Raw genomic sequence first — 7462 nt, forward strand, 5'->3', positions numbered from 1 at the left:
CTGGTTTCCGCCAAGGTTTATTCTCCATTTGTTGAGAATTGTCCATTTGGTGGAGCTGCCCTTCAGTGAATACTCTTCAACAATAGCTGTTTTTAACTATTGATGTGAATTATATTTCTGTGCTAATCTAAAATATTGCATGACATACTTGAGAACAAAGTACCATTTCCGTACAATGAGTCAAAGAGAAAATCATTACTGATAAATTGGCACCAAATATTGAGTTCAATTCATGTTTATTTATATAGCGGTTTTACAATGTAGATTGTGTCAAAGCAGCTTAACATAGTTCTAGTAAAGTCCAGATTTCAGAGATGAAGTTCAAACACTGAAGAGCAAATTCATTGATGCGCATCTCCACAATTTCTGATCCAAGCAAGCCAATGGCAACAGTGGCGAGAAAAAAAAACCTCACCAATTGACAAAGTAAAGGGAACAAAACCTTGAGGGAAACCAGGCTCTGTTGGGCACAACCATTATTCTTCTGGCCAAACTTCCTGCGTGGAGCTGCAGTCTAGGCGCCGGAGGCTGGAGAAGCTGGACGTCCATCGTGGAAAACTGCAGGTGTGAGTAGAACACCGGCCGGTGGTCAGACTGGCCCACAGGATCAATGCAGGGACTCATTTGTAACTTTGGTCTTTCAAGAATCAGTCTCATGCACTCCATACCTTCATGACCACCACAGCAGCAGCTCAGGATACGGCCTGGTCCAGGATTATGGATACCTTGGCATCATTTCTCCACAGGTCTTGAATTGCATCAATGGTGCTGCATAGTCTCTAGGGGCCTCAGGATGAGTATCCCCAGGTGGAAATAGAGAATAAAGAAAATAATTAGCGTAGCTGCTGTTCATAGTGTATTTAAATGAGATGCAAAAATGTGTTATAAATGAAAATAGCAGTTATATTAACAAACATGTAAAACATATGAGTGTTCCTAACAAAATGTCTGGTGCATTAAGACAGGAGGAATGTGTCCTACCGGTGGTTGTCAAGCCAGCACACCAGTGTGGAGCGCATTCATGCAACATATCGCTTTGCAATGCACTGAGTGTATGCGTTACTAGATAAAGATAGGTCTTTAATCTAGATTTAAACTAGGAGAGTGTGTCTGAGCCTTGGACATTATCAGGAAGGCTATTCCAGAGTTTAGGAGCCATAAATGAGGAGGCTTGACCTCCTTTACTTGACTTTGCTATTCTAGGTACTATCAGAAGCCCTGAGTTTTGAGATCTTAAAGAGCGGGTTGGAAGAGACAGAAGGTTTGTCAGACAAAACAGGAGCTAGATTATTTAAAGCTTTATAGGTAAGAAGCTGATTGATTTTATAATTAATACAGAACGTAACAGCCAGTGTAAGTAGGATAAAATTCTGGTGAAATGATCATATTTTCTAGACCTGGTAAGAACTCTGGTAGCCGCATTTTGTACTAGATGAAGGTTATTAATAAGAGTATGCTGGGAAAGCAGTGAACAGAGCATTACAGTAATCCAGCCTAGAGGTCATAAAAGCATCGACTAGCTTTTCTGCATCTGCGATAGATAGCATACTTCGAAACTTAACGATATTTCTGAGATGAAAGAAGGCGTTTGTTTTTTTATTTTATTTAAAAATTTTAAACATTAAGTTGCTAATATAACACCTAGATCTTTTACAGTATAGCTAATACTAACTTTGTTAATTTAACTTTTGATACTAAATATCAATAAGTAAAAAAAAAAAATATGCAGAAGATTTTTTTCTAATATAATAAATTACCTCAGAAGATGAAAATGAATGCGCGGTGGTTTTTGGAGGCACGGGACTGCTTTTTGGGGGCACAGCCGCTCAAGGCTTACCTTCTGGGAGGTAATAATACTGAACCACTTTGATGATGAATTTTGGATTGAATTTTAGGATGAAAGGGATTTTAGAATGACCGAATAACATTTCAGATGTTTTACAGAAGTTTTTGTAATCTGATTGCTTTGATGACGTGTTTTAACGGCAGCTTATGCACATTTTCTTTCGGTTGTATAAAACAATTATCCTACCCACTTGTGCACATACCCTTTTTTTGTCTTTGGAAATGTTTGAGAATCTCGGCATTTCCATTAGGCATTTTATACCAAAATGCAAGTAATATAGGTAGGGTAGTGACATTAGTACTGAACTGAAAACAAATAACAAACCGGGACTACAGCAGCATTTTGCCTGATTTATTGAATACGTCCCACAAAATTAAATATTGTTATCTGGCTTTTTCCTGTTATCCACGTTCATCCTTGAAAAGTGGTTTTAACACAACTTAGATTGTATAAAGCCCTATATAAAATAAAGATGACATTTGCATATACCATAGTACTAGTATAATATATGCAATGTACAAAAAATATAGTACCTATAGCCTTGCGGCCTGCACATACAAAGTTCCGTTTCATGATCCTGAAACAACAGCGAAAGGCATGTGAAGGGTGGTATGTAGAGAGGAAGTTATTTTAAGGTGAGTTGGGAAGCAAATCCACTGGATCCATGGAGACTCGAATGGTTTCTAGCAGACACTACAAAGCTATGTTACACGAAAGAGAGGCTGATTTAACAAGCTACAGCTCAGACAGATGCTATCTTCCCATGCCCCTGACTATACATTCGGAGACACTGGTTTTCTACTGTCTCTATACTATAAAAATAAGGCATCAGAATAAAAAAAGACTGTTCCTTGATGAAACATTTATACATGCCTTTTTTCCATTCTGAAAAAAATGCCTTAATAAAATACATGACATAAGAGTGCCTTAAAATTTTTATTGACCCAAATTCAAGGAAATAGCTGATTTATATCATGAGTCCAATCCCAATTCTGCCCCTTAGCCCTTGCGCTTACCCCTCGTTTTGTGCACTCACATGAAAAGGTATAGGGGTGTCCAAATTCTCTTTAGTTTGAAGGCGTATGGTAGAGGTCTGCATTCGAGCCGCGGGACCTGACCAGATTTCTGCGGCACGGGAATACATTTCCGAATAAAGTCTGGGAGTGGTCGGTAACTGGTTTCATTTTGGACGGGAGTGGGCCATCTAGCAATATCGCTGACGACGCCCGAGTGAGCGAGCTTACGTATGTATTTGGTGAAGCGTGATGCTGCGTTTAGCTTGTTTGTTGCTGTGTGTGTGTGTGGTGCCTATGTGTGTGTGTCACTTGCTTGGTGCTTATGTGTGTGTGTTTATACAGACAGCTTGTTATAGACTGCCCCCCCCGCCCAAACCCACCTCCCCTGCTCGTTAGCGGAAATGGGCGTGGTGGGAAGAAAACGGGCCGGGTCGGGCAGCGGGACGACAAATGCTGAATATAAGCGGGAGCGGTCTGGTTCAGGCTAAAACCTGGTGGGAGCGGGATTCAAAATTTGTTCCCGCACAGATTTCTAGCGTACGGCTAAGGGGAAGGGTTAGATAGCCCTTGATACTGAGATTTTCCAGGACCACACTAGAAACCAAATAGTATAAAACTTTACCAGCTACGGCAACATGGCTGCACAAGTGAATCAGGAGAGGCACATATTTACGTGTTTTTTTGGAATTATTCATAATTTTTGCTACAAGCAAGCAATTGTTTTAATACATTAATAGCAGTGTTTTTGTTTTACGGTCATCATAAAAAAAAAAACATTTATAAAATCTATAATCCATAATAATATCTCCTGTACAGCAGTCCCACAACATACTTTCACATCTGTTACTGAATGACACTCTGTCAAAAAGTCCAGTGGCTGAGAGTAATATTTTTACATTGTCTGCTATAATGTTAATGTTGTTTTCGTGTGTTTAGATGGCCATGGTGTAAATGCACAGTACAGTTACGAGCTTATTGCCATATTATATCGTTATGATAACATATATATATATATATATATATATATTGATATTGATATTGATATAGATAATAATTTATGTCTTCAGTGATTTCCTGAAGATAAATACCAAAAAATAATGCAACTGGATTAACTACAGCAGTTGCCATGGTCGATCTCATATGAAGTAAGAGCTTGCAACAACATACAGTATGATGATGTGTGCGGGTGCTGTCCCATTTCTTAGGGGTAAATTTTGAAGCCCTTCCCATTCATACTCTGTTTTAAGGGTTAAGGGTGAAAAATTAAATCGGGATTGGCCCTTTTATTATGTGTGCCTGTGCTATATTTGATACACAACAGTATATATAATTAGTTTAAACAAATGACATACAGGGCTGTTAAATGCTCTCTAATAACAGCATTTAATTGCTAACTTATGGTCTAAGCCTTTATTATCCTCCAGAGCACTGGGTTAGATTCATAAAAAATTACTTCTAGACACAAACAAAACTCTCACAAATATATTTAAATACACCAAACACAAAGGGGGTGTAAATTTTGTGTGTGTGTGTAGGTGTTTTGTGACATATCAGGACACAAATCTGTATAATGACATGGGTATAACACGGGTATTACAAAAAGGAGGTGAAATATGAGGATATTGGTGACGTCCTCATTTCTCAAAATGCTTATAAATCACACAGGATGAGTTTAACCAGAGAGTAAAGCTGCACACAGTCTCCTGTGATGGTTGGGTTTAGGGGTGGGGTGGGGGCGATACAATTTAGGGTTTGGACAGTATAAAATGAATGGAAACTTATGTAATGTACCCACTTTTCACAAAAACAAACATGTGTGTATGCTGTATACACTGTAAGACCCAACAGTCAACTTTATCAAATGAAATGAGTGTAGTTGACTCAAAGCTTACTAAAAAACAATTCTACTCATTTGAAAAGAGTTAATAAAAAACATCATTACTTCAACTTAAATGGATTAAGTTCACAGTACTCAGAGTTAGTTTTTGCACTTAAATGGTTTGATTTACCTGAACTTTTTGGGTTTTACAGTGTGCATGTATGACAGACACCAGGGGCCCCTACATTTTGCGCTAAGCCACTGCTAAAACTTATATAAAACTGTGTATATATGCTACTCAAAGTTGTTCATTCATTAACTTACTTTTCGGCTTAGTCCCTTATTAATCTGGGGTTGCCACAGTGGAAGGAACCGCCAACTTATCCATCATATGTTTTACACAGCGGATGCCCATCCAGCTGCAACCAATCACTGGGAAAGCCTTACACATTCATTTGCACACATACATAAACTATGGGCAGTTTTGCCTATCCAATTCCCCTGTACCATGTCTTTGGACTGTAGTTGAAACCGGAGCACAATGCAGGGAGAACATGCAAACTCCACACTACCTACTCAAAGTTGTTAAACATCCAATTTATCTTAAGCAGAAGCTGATCTTCAAAACTGTGGCAGTCAAGCCTAGCTCTTTTGGGGCCGAAAAGCAATCCTGAAGTGCTGAGGAGCCTCTCACAGGCAACCGATGAAAGAAGATGTGTATTAGTCTTGACAGAGGCAGCAAATAGCAGAGAATGTGAGCAGAGACTCCCTGGTGTCTGAAACACAGGCGGATATCCATCTAGTTGTTTGCTGGCTTCATGTGTTATCGGCTTCAAAGCAGGGAAAAAAAATCTTCATCGGATGAACTGTTGGGCAATTCCATATTGCAGTCCAAGGACTCTAAAATGCAGTCTGATTAAGCCCGGCCAACAGGCAAAGTGAGGAAAGACAGAAAAGTTTGTTTTAAGGGTTTTCTGGGAAGAAGTCTTACAAGTTATGTGATCCCACTCTGGGCTAAAATATTTAAAATTCTATCTGAAATTTTACATTGTGAATTAGTTTTCGACCCACTTTTGGTTATATTCGGAATTTCAGACAAAACTAGATCACTTCAGGATTCTCAAAAACAACTGTTGTCTTACAGTCTTATTGTGGCAAAGAAGCTGGTGCTAAGGTTTTGGAAATCAACAGAATCCCCATCATTTAGATCTTGGCTGGAAGAATTAACTAAATTAGCACATTTGGAAAGGATTAGATTTCTTATGGCAAAGAAATTGAAAATTTTTTACAAGATTTGGTCTCCTCTTCTCCTCTATCTTGAAAGCGTAGATTAAAAATCCAGATGGTGAAGGTCACACCAACAGTACTGCATAAGCTTCAGTCCCAGGGGTGGGGTGGGTTTTAGGGGTTAGATATTCTGTTGTTGTTTTTTTATTTTATTTATTTTATTTTTTTCCTCTCTTAACTATTTTATTTTATTCTATTACAGCTAATGTTATTGTTTTTAATTTTTACTTATTTTTATGTGTGTGATTTAATTAGTTTATTTCTTTTTTGCAAAAGAAAAAAAAACTTGAGATGCTGTAACATCTGCTGTAATGTTGTGCAATGCAATGCAATGAATATCTCAATAAAAAAATTTAAATAAAAAAAAAGAAGTCTTACAAGTTATGTAATTAGTTTGACATGCAATGATCTGCAGAAACATGCAAATCCTTTATTTTAGCATACATTCTAAAAGCATTTCCGAGCCACATAATATGGGAAGTTTGTTCAAGATGCGATATGTTAGATGCAGTATGAAAATATAAAGGGTAAACCAGATACAGTACAAACTGCGTGGAGCGGGGTTCAAGTAACAAAACAATTAAATACATAATTTGGAAGTTATAGAAAACAAGGAGGCAACCACTTCAATTGCATTTACTTCCACTTGTGTAATGGAGGAAGAAACTGATCCATGAACTGTTTACTGTAAAGCTCTGACAGTCCCATATTGACCTTATTCTAAAATGCGGAAGTGCGCCTGTTTTCGCGATTGTCTTAGGGTGCTTTCACACCTACACTTTTGTTTCGGAACGTGTCTCGATTGCCCAGTTAGCGCGGTTCGATTGGCATATGTGAACAGGGCAATCGCGCTCTGTTCCGCGCCAAAGTAATCGCTCCGAGGTCGCTTGAATGAGGTGGTCTCGGCTCGATTGAAACGAACCCTGGAGCGGTTCGATTGCAGTGAGAAAGCGATCCGATCCGAGCGCGGTTATATCACAGTGTTTTATGGATATGTAATAGGCTTACGGCTATATGAAGAGAGAATTATGAGTAGGGCGGGAAGTTTCGCGAGTCTCCGGATGCCAGCAAATGAGTGATGATCTCCCGGTAATCTCGCGTCTCTCTCCCTGTCCTCAAATAGGCATCGTCGTGCACCCTTCTCACCCCTCCCCACCGTGTCTCTCCTCAGACACGTCACGCACGCGCACCCTGTCAATCACCACCAAACCACCACCTCTCCTGACAGCTAAACAGGACACTGCAAAATAAACCCTGACACTCTGACCAATGTAAGTAAAGTTTACTCGCACGTGACTTGTTTTAGCTCTTTTGGTCTGATTAGAAACTTTGCAGTGTGAAAGCGAACCACTCCAAGAGCAAAGAGCAACAATGTAACAATTTTAATCTCTGTTTCGGAACAACTGAATCGATTCACAGGTGTGAAAGCACCCTTAGAACTTCCGATTCAGTCGCCTATGTGAGAAATGACTAGGAATAATAAACGGCAGAAAA

The 7462-nt window shown here is 39.1% G+C and overlaps 1 protein-coding gene across 1 annotated transcript in view; it reads right to left on the bottom strand.

The window, feature by feature from the left end:
- pcyt1bb (phosphate cytidylyltransferase 1B, choline b) overlaps positions 1 to 7190 on the bottom strand; it is a 658357-nt gene extending 651167 nt beyond the window's left edge. Inside the window, exon 1 of the mRNA XM_087299870.1 lies at positions 6891 to 7190. The gene's annotated coding sequence lies outside the window, so the exon portion shown is untranslated. The remainder of the gene's footprint in view (positions 1 to 6890) is intronic.
- Positions 7191 to 7462: the final 272 nt, after the last annotated feature.

This window comes from Danio rerio, chromosome 21, assembly GCF_052040795.2.
Source record: "Danio rerio strain M-AB ecotype USA chromosome 21, GRCz13ab, whole genome shotgun sequence".
Classification (NCBI taxonomy): Eukaryota; Metazoa; Chordata; class Actinopteri; order Cypriniformes; family Danionidae; genus Danio; species Danio rerio.